Source organism: Gossypium arboreum, unplaced genomic scaffold, assembly GCF_025698485.1.
Source record: "Gossypium arboreum isolate Shixiya-1 unplaced genomic scaffold, ASM2569848v2 Contig00286, whole genome shotgun sequence".
In the NCBI taxonomy this organism is placed as follows: Eukaryota; Viridiplantae; Streptophyta; class Magnoliopsida; order Malvales; family Malvaceae; genus Gossypium; species Gossypium arboreum.
Genome location: NW_026440402.1, coordinates 5,727 through 20,149, shown reverse-complemented (window position 1 = coordinate 20,149; position 14,423 = coordinate 5,727). Strand labels below are relative to the sequence as shown.

Here is a 14,423-nt window from a genome sequence, read left to right as displayed (position 1 = left end):
TAATGTACAAAAGTTTAATTGAAGTATTTAAGATTATTAGTGAAAATACTTGGTGAATCTTGATTATTTTCTTAGCTCTATGAACTTACTTGAGCTTTGTCTTGAGCTATATATAATAATAATAATAATAATAATAATAATAATAATAATAATAATAATTTGATATGTTTTATGATTTAAATTGGTTGGTGGAAGTTTGGGGGAATTGGATTGATTACAACATGAAAATTAGTGTTTTGGGGCATGATTTAAGGAATATGATTGCATGATCCAATTCCATCCAATCCTCAAGATAAGTTTCTTCAAATTGATTGAACTTCATAGCAATTGTCATACTTCCACAAGCATCATTCAACCATACCATCTAACAAGGTCTTGTAGTGTTATTCATAGTAGCCGCTACTATTGGCACTTGAACAATTGCCTCAACATAGATTCTACTATATTTGTACTTTTAAACTCTCTTTAAAACTATGTGTTCATCAATCGTTTTTTTTGGCAAGCCAAAAGAAATTATTAAAAGTAAAATGTTGGAACAATGGCAGAACTTAAGCAAAATCAAAGCAAAACAAAAAAGAAGGAACCAAAAGCAAGGATTGAAAAGAAAAGAGTTTGAACAAAATTTTAACCGGATAACTCATTTTTCATTGATGAAATTCAAAAATATATGAGTTACATACAAATTTGATTACCTAATATTTGTAATTCCCCTAATGCAAAGAAAATACAATCTTTGAATTACAAGTAAAGTAAGTTGACATTTTAGCTATTACATCAAGACCAAATCAAAACTTCCTACTAACTTTAGTAACCTTAAAACAAACTAGACTAAGTTACATAGGAACAAAATGAAACAAAATGCACCAAGTTCTTTCGTTCGCTTTTTTGGTCCTTGGTAACGGTCACATGTTGCATTGCCCAATGCTCAACACCCTGTCGATGCAACATAAACCAATTTTACTCCTTAAGTTCTCGAACCTTGATGTACCAAGTGGCTTAGTCAAAATATCAAATTGGTCTTGTGAGCTACAATGAACAAGGATTTCTTCGATTGCTCACCTCTCTAACAAAATTATATTTAATTTTAAAATGTTTAGTCTTCCCATGAAAATGGATTTTAGCTATAGCAAGCTGATTGATTATCAACCATAATCTCAGATCTTCACTTTGATCTTCATTCAAATCAAATAACAATTTCCTAAGCCAAATGGCTTGATTCACTTTCCCCAATGTACCGCTACTATGGATTGAGCAATAGTTTGTTGCTTCTTTGAACTCCAAAAATACTCATGAGCCAAGTGTGAAAAATAACCAGGGTACTCTTCATGTCATCCAAAGATCCACCCAATCACTATCCAGTATCCAATCACTCTATTCCTAAACAGAACCAAACTTCAAGGTTCCTTAATATACCTAAGTACCTTTTTGCCGAATTGAGATATGTCACAACAATGCATAAATCTTGACAATAAACTAACAACATGCATGAGATCGGTTTGGTTGCTATTAAGAAAGCAAGCAACCAACTAGGCTTCGGTCCTTCTCATCAACCTCTCTTGACTTCCAACCCTTTCTTTTGAGCCATTGGTGTGCTCACGGTTTAACAAATGCAAAACTTTTAATTTTAAGGCAAAAGCTTTGACTAATGAAAATGCCATGATCGGATTCACTTCTATACCAAGGAAGTATGTCATGATTCCCAATCCGTCATATCAAACATTTCCGGTGTCTTGAAGTCATTGATCAAATTAGTTTTGCTTCCATACGAGTAGATCATCCACATAAATTGAAACAATCAATAAGGTTTCATCTTGCTTTCTTCACATAAAGTGTTGGCTCACTTAGGCTTTTCTCAAACTTAAGCCTAGATAGGTATTCATCAATCTGTCATACCGCTCTAATGCCTTTTCAACCATACAATTCTTCCCTATAGATTTTTTTCTTCTCCGGACTTTAAATCCTTTTGGCGCTCAATGTAGATATCTTCTTTAAAAAACCATTCAAGAAAACTTGACATCAAGTTGATGAATTCTCCATTGTTTTCGTAAGGCAAAAGAATCTTGATTGTGTCAAGCCTTGCTTTGGAGCAAATGTTTCCATGAAGTCGGTGTCATACCTGGTGTAACCTTTCACCACCAACCTTGCCTTATGTTTGTTCAATGAGCCATCAGATTGAATTTGGCTCTAAAACCCATTTGACACCTATGACTTTCTTGGTTTTATCAACCAAGCCACATGTTTCATTCTTAATCATCTCAATCGGCCCATAGCCTTTCTCCAAGATTTGTCCCTTGCGGCTTCTTCATAGCTTTAACTATAGCAACATTGTTATGGTAGATGTCTTATGGTTCGTACCTCCGAGGATCATCAATGTCGGATTTGGTTCACTTTCGGTGACTCGCCAATATCAAATTGATCTTTATCAAACCGACTTCTTAACCATCCCAATTCCAAACTTTCTCTTCATCAAATTTGATGTCTCCGCTTATCAATATCTTCTTTGTTGAGGGATCATACACTTGTAGCCTTTTTGGACTCTTGGCCAAAAATATGCAGAAAGACTTTTCCCGCTTGGTTCTTCTTTTTCTGGAATGGGAACATAACACACATCCAAATACTTTCAAATGAGAAATAGATGGTTTGAGTCCATACCAAGCTTCAAAGGGTGTTTTGTCCTTCCTAGAGGGAAGCTTGTTGAGCAAATACAGAGGTATTACCCCAAAATTTGCTTGGAAGTTTGCTTTGAAATAAAAACATGCCATATCCATCATTGTAATGTTTTTCCTTTTACAAACTTCATTTTGTTATGGAGTATAAATAGTTTAACGATGGTGGTTTCCTGCCACAAAGTTTTGAAACCTCTACAAGTATTCATCCCATTGTATTCTCGGCCTTGATCTTGCCCTATCTAGTTCTCTATAAGTGCCTTAAACTTACTAAAGGCATCAAACACTTGACTTTTTTTGAAATAAACCCAGAAAATGTCAAATCATCAATGAACAACAAAATACTTGCGCTTCAAAGAAGGACTTCATTGGTCCACAAACATCAAAGTGTTAACTCAAGTTTTTTCAAGCTCTCCATACCGATTCCTTTGGAAAAGGTAACGCTTGTTTGCCAAGTTGAAAAACTTTACAAATAGTGTCCCTTAACTCAACTTTGGACATATCCTCTACCAAGTTAATCTTATGCAACAAATCAAGTGTTGAAATTAGCATGGCCTATTTCTACCATAGGCCAAAAGATTAATTTAGTTTTTCTTTGGTTCCATCAAGCATGAAATGTTTATATACCATATCTCATAATTATTTCGGCCATGAAAGTCCTCAATAACACATGAACCATTTTTGAAAACTAGGAATACCCTTTTTCAACTAATGACCAACACTCAGATTCGATCAATGTCGGGCACAAAAGCCATCAAATGACTTTATTTTGAACTGTTGATCACTACATTTCCCTTGCCTTTGGCTTCAATCAAATCACCATTGCCAATTCTAATTTTTGAGTGCAACCCAAGGTCCTTAAACAAACTTTCATCAAGCGCCATGTGGTGTGAGCAACCCGTCCAAAGCCAATTGCATTTGACCTTTTGTGGAAAATGAGGGGAAACAGCTCCTCATGAGCTTGAAGATATTCAGCCTTAGGCTTGAATTTCTTGTGCGTGTTTTTCCTTATTTTTAACTTTCTCAACATGGCCTTTGCCGCTTCCATTGGATGTCCGGCCTAAACCGAATATTATTCCAAGGTGTGGTTTTGGGACACGCGAAACCTCCTCGCCTGAATCTTTTTGGTTTGTCCCTCTTGTGGGCCAAGGCTTCTTTCCTTTCGACTTATGTTGGAGCTCTCTTTGGCCTATGCGGAAGGCTTCTTGATAGTCTTCCCGCCCTTCTTCGCCCAATGCAAAAGGAGTTCACCAATTCGACAAGGAAATGGTTGTCAAGTCCCTTGAATCCTCATGATGAGATTTTAGACTCAAATCTCTCAAAAGGTGGTGATGACCTTCTGCAACTCCTTCTCAAAGTCTTCCAAGAAGCCTTATATTGTTTAAAGGGCCATGATCCCGCGAGTATTGCTTTATGGTCTCGACTCTTTCATCTTCAAGTTTTCAAAGTCTCTCCTTGTTGATCAATTTTCCCTAGTCTTATCCGATCCCATGAACTCCTCCTTCCCTCCCATGCTTCCTTAGGTGTGTTACAGCTATAATTGAGTGAAGATTACATCGACACTCCATTCGCAAGTAGGCAAAGGCTTTGTGCATTTTGGTGCTCTCCTCAACATATTGCCTCATCGAGCAATTGTGGGATTGGCCTCAATAGAGGTGGCTCAAAATCATTTTCAACTACACTTCACAAGTCTTGTGCTTGAAGGTATGTTCTCATCTTGACTACCCAAATGTGGTAGTTCTCACCAAAAAACAGGAGGTGGAGGAAACTCATCCTGCTAAAACAACCTCAAGACTTCAAACCTTTTTGGTGCTTTTTTTTCAAAATAAAAAAAAATTTACCCAACAGAGGCCCTCAAACTTAGGCTCTAATTACCATTTATTGGAACAATGGAAAACTTAAGCAAAATCAAAGCAAAACAAAAACTAAAAGGAACCAAAAGCAATGATTGGAAAGAAAAAGTTTGAACAAAATGTTGTAACCGGATAACTCATTTTCATTGATAAAATTCAAAAATATATGAGTTACATACAAATTTGATTACCTAATATTTATAACCTCCCCTAATGCAAAAAAATACAATCTTTGAATTAAAGTAAAGTTGACATTTGCTATTACATCAAGACCAAATCAAAACTAATCCTACTAACTTTAGTAACGATTTAACAAACTAGACTAAATTACATAGGAACAAAATGAAACAAAATGCACCTCCTTCTTTGTTCGTACATTCTTTGGTCTTGGTTGGTCACATGTTGCATTGCCAATGCTCAACATAAAAAGTACAAAGTCAAAATAACTTTGCATCATTCACTAAGGAAAAGGGTTTAAAGATTTTGCCAAAAAAGCCATAAAATTGTAAAACATAACAAAAGCGGTAAAATAAAAAAATAGTGGCTTGTTAAAACGCCGCTAAAACAAACAATAGCTTTTGGTAAAACGCCCTAAAACTAAAACCCAAATTAAAACCGGTTAGGTAAAACCCTAAAAGTCATATAACCCTAAAAACCTAAACCCCAAAAAATATAAATACTAATCTATAATCCTTAAAACACTAAACCTAAACCAAAAATCTTAAACCTAAACTATAACCCAAAATACTAAACCCCAAAAAATCACATGGATGTTGATGTACATCATATGTTAAATATTTTCTTATATAATTGTAAAAGAGATAGTATTAATTTTAAAATATTGAATTAATTATCATTATAGTTTAAGGTTTATGATTTAGGGTATTTAAGGGTTTAAGGTTTCGATTACTATTTTAAGTTTTATGGATTATGGGTTTAGGGATTATGGTTTAAGGGTTAGGGTCTAGGATTAAGAGTTTATATTTTAGGATTGATATATTTATTTTTAAAATGTGAATGATTAAATCAAAATTAAAGTTTCAATTATACATTTAAACCCAGTTAGAATTTCACATCTACAATTACATATTAAATCGAAATTCATATAATTGAGATGTATCTCTATCAAAATTTAGGTGTAACATATAATTAAAAATCTAATTATGGTTTAAGGGTTGGGGTTAAGGGTTTATGATTTATGTTTTATGGTTTAGAGTTTGGGATAGGGGTTATGATATAATGATTATTATTTTGGAGTTTAGGATTTATGATTTAAGATTTAAGGCTTTAATGTCCATGGTTTGGGTTTAGGGTTTATGATTTAGAGTTTGTGGTTTTTGGTTTACAATTAGGATCGAGTCTGTTTATGGTTTTAGGGTTAGACTATTAAGGTTTAAGAGTTAGGGTTTTTAATAAGATAAAAAAATAAAATTATTTTTGGGTTTAGGTAAGTAATAAAGTCTATTTTAATTACTTTTCCTTATAATATATATATTTAAGGTTTAGGATATAAGTTTTGGGTTTGGGATTTAGGTTTAGGGTTTATTATTAGAAAATTGAAGCAACATTTGGATTTTACTTAGAAAAATTTTGAAAGTAAAAATATAGAAAATACATGCTAAAAATGAAAAAATAAAATACTATTAATTAAAATAATTTTAAATTTTTTGGGTATGTACTGATTTTTTAATTTATATATTAATTGATTTCTTATATAACTATAAAGAAGATAATATTTGTTTTAATATATTAAAATTATCAATATAGTTTAAATTATTTAAGAGAGAATGATAAAGTTTATATATATTAAAACAAAATAATAGATTTTAGCGAGCAATTTTGTGTAAAGCAAAATAAATTTTTACGGTGTTTTTATTAAAATACCACAAAGATAAAAAATAGGCTTTTATAAAAAGCCAAAAAATCTTACACAAAACGGCGTCGTTTTATTACCCAAAATGCCTTAAAACTTTTTCCCAAAATCGGTTCCCCTTCCCCGAAATCCTAAAATTTGACATGATATCTTTTTTTCCTCCTTTTTCCCAAAATCGGTTCCTCCTCCCCAAAAAATCCCAAGATTTCACCTGAAATTAGTAGAAGCAATGATTCTACTTCACTTCTCGAATAGAAAAAGAAAAACCTAGCAGGCACACTCTTCCCTCACCTAAACTTGAATCTGTTAATCATCTAAATCAATGGTTGAAGAAGCAGTAGTAGCATCGACGCCTCCTCAATCATCTGTGCCGCTGTTTTGATCTACCCAGCGGAACTCGTATGTGAGGTTTTTAATTTGGGTGCTGCCAGTTTCAATCGTCTTAGAAATTCCTGGTATTCAATATTACGTCTTCATTACATTTTAATTTCATGATTTGGGTGTTTCATTTTTTTACAAACATTCGTTGTGTTTTGTTATCTGATTCTAGGTTTTGTGATGCTTTAATTCTACTATATAGGTCTTTTACAGAGTAGGAATTAAATCCCTGTAATTTACAGAATAGAGCTTCATAATGAACCTTGAAATATTATTCCTCTCTAGTTTTTCTTTCATTCATTCATTCCTTTTCCATTTTTTTTATGTTTAGTTTTGTTTCATAAACTTCAAACTAATAATCCCTACAAATGTTTTTCATCTGCTTTCTTTCTTTTCTCTTTCCTTTCTTTTTATTTTCTTTCTACTATAAGAAAAGGCTCTATAAGCAACAAAATCCACAAGACGAACAAGGAAAATCCCGGAAGAAACGAGGCAAGTTGGGTCGGTTCGAGAAGGGGACCTGTTTGAATCTCAAAGCGCGAAGAAGAAAAGAAAAGAAGAAAGAAAAGAATTGGATTCCAAAGGCAAAAAGAAAATGAGGAAGACAGAAAGGGGAAGAACCAGGTCAGAGTTGTTCTTCTCAGGTCAAGCCCCAGCTGGTTTGTTTGTACCCTTTACATCAACGAGTAGTGCAACGCAAAGAAAGATCAAGCAACAATACGATCAGCTTGTTAAGTGTCATGGAAACAAAGGATTGACATTAGCTCAGGTTTGTTGAAGTTCCACTTTTTCTTGATGTTCTTTAATCTATTGATTAACTTGACAAGTACTAATAAAGGCTATCCATTTTATAATTTGTATTGAATTTTGTAGTTTAAGATTTTTCTTATAGTTGAGAAAGTAAAAACAGTATAGCTGGTTGTGTTGAAAATGAAGGTCGTACTTTTAATTTACTCCTAATTTCATATATTATTATTCTACTACGTACAATTACTTATTATTTATTTTGTTTTATTGAAGAAAACCACTAACCCATTGTTTATATTTAAAAGAACACTCTTGCAGGTTTTACAAAGCTATCATCCATATTGAGTAATTTAGAGATGCTTGACTTAAAATACAATTACTTGAATGATAGCATTCTGCTATCTCTGAGTGAGCTTTCATCTCTTTGATATTTAGATCTATCATACAATCGAATTGAAGGATCAAGTCATTCAAGAGGTAATTTAAGTATGGTCCGGTTTTAGTTTTTATTTGTATTGTGGCGTTTGACAGTGGTTTTCAATTCTTTTTATCCTGTAATGTAACTTTGCTTTTGCTTTAGTAAAATTTTCATATAGTTGAGAAAGTAAAACAGTTAACAAGTAATTTTAATATATATAAGGTTTCCAATGGATTTCAAGACTCACCAAATTGGAAACTCTTGTTTTAAGTGGAATTCTTTGAAGAATAGTGTTCTTCTCCATATGAGAAATCTTTCATTCTTGAAGAAATTAAGATTGAGCGATAATCACTTGGAAGGAAGGGTGCTTCATATTCAAGGTAGACTGATTTTACCTGATTCTTTTTAATTTTAAAATCAATTTGATTTTATCATATCATGAATATATATATAACTTATAAACATTTGGGATTGAATTTTAGGATTGAATAATTTGATAAACTTGAAGTACTTGGATTTAAGTTTCAACAACATTGAAAGCATCTCAAGCAAAGGTATAAGTATAGTATTTATATAATATTGATTCATATACAAGGTAGACTCGTTTTATCCGTTGGGTTAGTTTTCTTCTCTCTTTGCTGTCTTTGGTTCATTTGATGACTTTGTTTTGCTTTTATTCGGTATAAACAATGATTACAGTTGATTTTAGTGGCATTTTGTTTATTCCTTTTGGGTTAAGATAAAATCAAAGTGGTGAGTAGCACAGACATTCCTTTTACATGTATTCATTTTCCTTAAGGCCAAAATAACAAACTAAGGACTTCCAATTCTGTGAATTTTCTGAGTAACTTTTTATTATTTTGGGTGGGAAGAACGCTCTAAGTGTATGACTACTCAATTTATTTAAATTAAACCAATTTTACTATTCCTCTTGTCTCCATATGTATAAAATCCTTTGTTTTTTATTCTATTTTCCGGGAAAAACTAAAATGAGAAAAAAAAAACTCTATCGTGGGTTTTTCCAATAGACCAATAAAATAAAATGAATTCTGAATTCTTGACAAACCAAGGAAAAAGATAAGGTTGAGGGCCTCTTTAAAATTTATATATTTTTTAAATAAGTCTTATTTAAGCGTGAAGAGAGCAAGTTGTATTGTATGTAAGTTACCAAGCAGAAAGAGATCTAAATAATTAGTGGATGATAGAACTTGAATTTGCTACTCGATAAGTGGTCATTCTTTTGGATCTTTCTTTTGATTTTTTACCTGTCAGTTGTTAGCTGCTTAAGGTGTAGGCGATAAAACAGGATTGTCAATGACTCAATTCTACTTTAAGTTTACTATGCTTTTTAATATGTATTTATGATCTGAAATTTAAATAATTCATTTGGATGAACAACTTATTATAGTGCCTTAAATGTTGTCAAGAGGCATGCTTCTTTTCTTTTCTTTTTATTAAATTTTGTCTATTTATTCTGTCAGTTAGAGCATATTAAACAATATATATATATACATGCAATATGTGGGTGTGTCCCTTCTATTAAATTCTTGGTTATGTATTTGAACTTTGTTAAAACTTGAAATGCTTCAAAAATTATTGGTTTTACTTGTGAATTTTACCTTCATTTGTTTTTTTTTTCTGTGTTTTAGTTGTAGAAATTAAAATATTTTGCTTATTCATCAATTTACATTTGAGATAACCTTTATTCTAAAACCATGGTTTTGAATATTTTTCAGCTTATTAAGAGAGTAAGATGGCGTCCACTTTCACAGCCATGTCATCAGTTGGCTCATTCATTGCATCTAATGGTTTGGCCATAAAATAATTTATGGTTTTGCTCAATCAGGTGACCGAGATTCCGTTTAACAATTTTCTTTATTGCTGGAACAAGTCTTAACCAAGATCAAGATCAAAGTACTTCACTAAGTTATATATGGGCATTGCAATACTTTTTCATCTAAGCTTGAGCGAGCCCTCTGTTGTATATTGTTTCTTCTTTTTGATCTTCTTCCTTTGATTAATGAGAGGTGATGATGATTTAACATTATCTTTTCACCAGGATGAATTTTGTTTTTGTAATTGTAATACTTTGTGTGTGTGTTTTTTTTTGTATTAAATTACATATTGAATCAATATTTATTTATTAAATTTAAATTCATTAATTTTTATATTTAGTTTTGAAGTTTAAATTTTAATGGAAAATTTAATTTAATTAATATTTTTATTTATTCTTAAAAGTATATAGTTTAAAGTTCAAATTCCAAAATTAAATATAATATAATTTTTTTAAAAGGTCATGGTCTTTAGGGCGTTTGTGGGAAAAGCGCCTAAAGGTTATAGTTTTAGTGGCGTTTTTGGAAAAGCATCGAAAGGTCATGGTCTTTAGCAAAAAAAGCACCGCTAAAGGTCATGGCCTTTAGTGGCTTTAAAAAAAGGGCTAAAGTTATGGTCTTTAGCGTTTTTAAATAAATGCTAAATTTTTTGGGTGCTAGAGGCATTTTTTTGTGCTTGTGAAAATATCGCTAATAGTTTTAGTGGCGCAAAAGCACCGCTAAAAAAAAAACGCCGCTAAAGTCTATTTTCCGTAGTGATTACATTACAAAAATACTCAAGCATCAAAGAAACAAGACAGCTAGATAAAACACTAAAATAAGAATCCATGACACCTTTGAACAAAACAGATTCGCAAGACAAAGCATCTTACAAAAATCAAAGATAAACCCGAAAGTATTCCCACATTCATCAAATGATTTTTTTATATATATATCTTTAAATTATTTCTAAGCTAACATTTATTTGCCATTAGCGTTTGTATTACCACGTTCATCAAATCCACATCATTAGTGGTGCATTCAAATTTATCAACATCGATAAGCTTTGTAGTCACTGCTCTTTCCAACATGGTGCTAGGAAGATCCATAGGATGCAAATAAGGCTTGTATAACTGACCGACAATGGGAGAGGATCTGCGGAACCCCACTCATGTTTCTTCTCTGAAAATTTAACCAACATGTCAAATTTATGTCTGTGGAATGGCCACTCAGGTATCTTTGTCCCTTGTTTCGGAGCAGCTGCACGTCTAATATATTTGGAAGATTAATTATATTCATATGTTTGTATCTAAAAAATATTAAATAAGAACAATATAATATAATATACCGTTGGATGCCTATAATGTTGTTTCGGGTGATTCAATGCTTGCTTCAATAGAATTCAAATTGCCTAAGATTCAGTGGAGAATAAAATGCAACTGCACAACAAAGTGAAACAAGCAAAAGGATAATCTAAAGATACAATTTAGATTGAAGTCGGTGGAAGTATAGAACGGAGTTCCTTGAGAAAACAGTAATTTATATATAAATGTATAAAATGTAAAGTCCCATATCAACAAAACAATTATTTCCTATTTATTTATAATGACCAACATTACGTAACTTTATTGCCTTCCAAGTTGAGCCTTGCTAGAGATGACCCCAGCATCTTGCTTTGTCTTAGGCTATCGAGGGCACCCCGTTTACCACGAATGGGTAGCCAATTTCATAATAGATTTTTGTTCCTCCCAAACCGGTGTGGGTTTATCCAAACCTCCATGGTTAGTAGCATTTACTTTTTTTCTTTTCTTTTCTGATTATAATATCTTTCTATGTTTTTGTTTTACCTTACAAAATGGAAAATGTTTCGGTTTTTGTTTTACTGATTTTTTATTGTGTTTGGCTTAATCTCAAAGTTGTTTGTATTAACAGTCAATCTAATGATACTCGATTCAGCTCCATGTATTTTTCTAATTTTGTGCTACTGATCATGATGTCTTACTTTGTGTTGTAAGAGGTTGAATATTACTGTGATTATGTGAATATTAATATGAGGTAAATTATAATTGTTTGGTGCTCATATATAGAATTAATGTTGTTTAGTTTTTAATTGAAACCAACTCATTTTAGAAATAGAATTCAACTTTCTGGAAATAAAGTGCATGGTTTACTTTTGTGTCAATATCCGTCATTTATTGTCCAAAAAAAAAATAGAAAATATAGAGAATCCGGTTTTGGGGAATTATTTTGACTAAAATACCCTTCACAATCCTCCCATCTCCCCCCTCATCATTATCTATTTTTAAGGGGAAAATTTTCAATATTATTTTAGAAAAACCAATAAAATGATCAAAATCAAATGAAGAAGTTTATGTGGTTTTTCGTGAGGAGAAATTAAGTATTTATAGTTTATAGCATGAGTGTGCTTCTAATGTAAAAAATATTAATATTAATACAAATTTTTATTTTATTTTTGAAATTATTTATATTTTTATATAATTTTTAGAATTAGGATTAAATTGAGAGCATCTATAAATATCGGAGTTAAATTTTTTAAAATTATTACTAAATCGATATAATATGTGAAAATTGAGGGCTAAATTTGTCATTATATTGAATTTTTAACTACCACGCAACTAGCCGTTGTGATTTTAGCAAGAGTGACCAAAATGAAACCGTAATTAGGTGTTAAATTGTAAACTTTTTATTTTGGGTGCCTAAAATGAAATAGTTGGGAGACTATTTGTAGTTTACCCTACTAATAGGTTCAAGTGTATATATCATTTGGTCAAATTCGCTATTAGTCACTAAATTTTTGTAAGTTGTGGATATAATCAATATACTTTAATTTGACCAATTTTAGTTCTTTTACTTTTAAATTAGTCCCTATATTTTTGAATTTTGAAATTTAAGTTCTGCCCAAACGATAGCAATTAAATTTATTTGATTAAATTGCTATTAGTCCTTTATAATATGTAAAGTAGTAGATTTAATTCATATTCTCCAATTAGATCATTCTTTTTTTAGGATTATCATATTTAAAAATGTAATATTTTAATCTTCCCATTAAAACAACAATTTGACTACTTTGAAAGGGCATTAAAAATTTATTTTTGAAATGTTAATGGTCAAATTGACATCAATATTTACAAAAATTGTTTTATTTCAAATTCTAATAAATTTAATAAATTTAGCCTTAAATATAAATTTTAGTTTTTAAAAATTTTGTAAATTTTGCAGACTCGAATTTTACAAGCTCACCATCGGAGAGAGCAGGAGCGAATCTCTCATAGCCTAGACTCGGCTAATGAAAATTTGGATGGAGATGCAAGCATGTATCGTTGCATTTCTCCTGCAACCCTCGGGTCTTCTGCATCCGGATCATATCTTGATTCTTGATCCTTAGCCTTTTTATAACACGACATCATAAAAACAAAGCTTCGATTAAGGGGGAAATAAATAAAGATTTTCCTCTGCAAATATTCAACGTAGAACATACTCACAAAAAGGAATCTAATAAGCTTGTTACCTTTGCCTGATCTACAGTTTTGATATCACTATCAAGGGCCTTAGAATCTGCAACCACTGTGGCAATGCTGACCGAGTTGACTTTGATTTAAAATAAGAGGAGCGTTGCTCAAGTTCCCTGACCGCTAATAGTTTAGCAAGATATTGTTTATAGTTTTGCTTGCATTGCGGGCAACAACCTATTTTCTTAGCAACTGAAGTTGCAAAACCCTTCAATGGCAATAGTGACTCAACAGTGCCAAGTATCCCATTGCTCCCAAGCCTGAAAGATAAGAAGCATAATACGAGTTAATCGATCATACACAAAATTATAGTCCCAAGCCCAAAGTTCATATTGCAGCATCTAAGTTCAGACTTAGCAAACAAACCAAACAAAGAGCAAGTAACACGAAGTCAAACTGAAGGAACCCTTTTTTGCATTTTTAGATCAGAATCAAGCCTTTTTTCCCCAAAATAAAATCTATTAGAGCAAATACACCATGGACGATTCTATTAGTAGAAATTTCCTGATACCCATTAATATTCCAGATTCAATCAAAATGAACTCAACTTTGCCCAGCATAATCCGGTAGAAATAAAAAAAAATTCAAAATTTACAAAATTTTTAAAACTCAATGTGTGTCATTTTGTAATGTTGAGAGCTAAATTTATTGAATTTTTTACAATTTTAATTGAAATGACAAATTTTGTAAACTCGTGGTCTAAATTTGTTCATTTCTTTATACTTAGGATTAAATTGATAAAATTTTGTAAATATTAGAGGGCTAAAATTGTTACTAAACCAATAAAAAGACCCCACCTTAATAATTTTGTCAAATTTTAAACTATTGTTAATATTCAGTGACAACAAAAATTTTAATTTTAAATAATTTAGTGACCAAAATAAAACATAGATAATAATTTAATAACTATTTATGCTTACCCATTCTTTGTTTATTTTATTGAACTTCAAGGTTGTTAGTGACACTAGAAGAACGTCTTCTACTTTGTTTTATTTCTTGGAAGCGTATGCATTTATAATTTACTATTTTCTATAAAAATTAAATATTTGGGGATGGATGGCGAGTCTTTTTCTAATCTTTTGAATAACCTAACATGTTACCTTTAGGAAATATTATATATATTTTGTTTATTTCCACTTTGAATAAA

The 14,423-nt window shown here is 31.4% G+C and overlaps 1 long non-coding RNA gene across 1 annotated transcript; it reads left to right on the top strand.

Moving 5' to 3' along the window:
* The first annotated feature begins 8,204 nt into the window (after nucleotides 1-8,204).
* Nucleotides 8,205-9,866, top strand: LOC128288785 (uncharacterized). The gene is made up of 3 exons (XR_008278792.1): nucleotides 8,205-8,315; nucleotides 8,418-8,489; nucleotides 9,672-9,866. It is a non-coding gene; the product is annotated as an uncharacterized LOC128288785 (long non-coding RNA).
* Nucleotides 9,867-14,423: the final 4,557 nt, after the last annotated feature.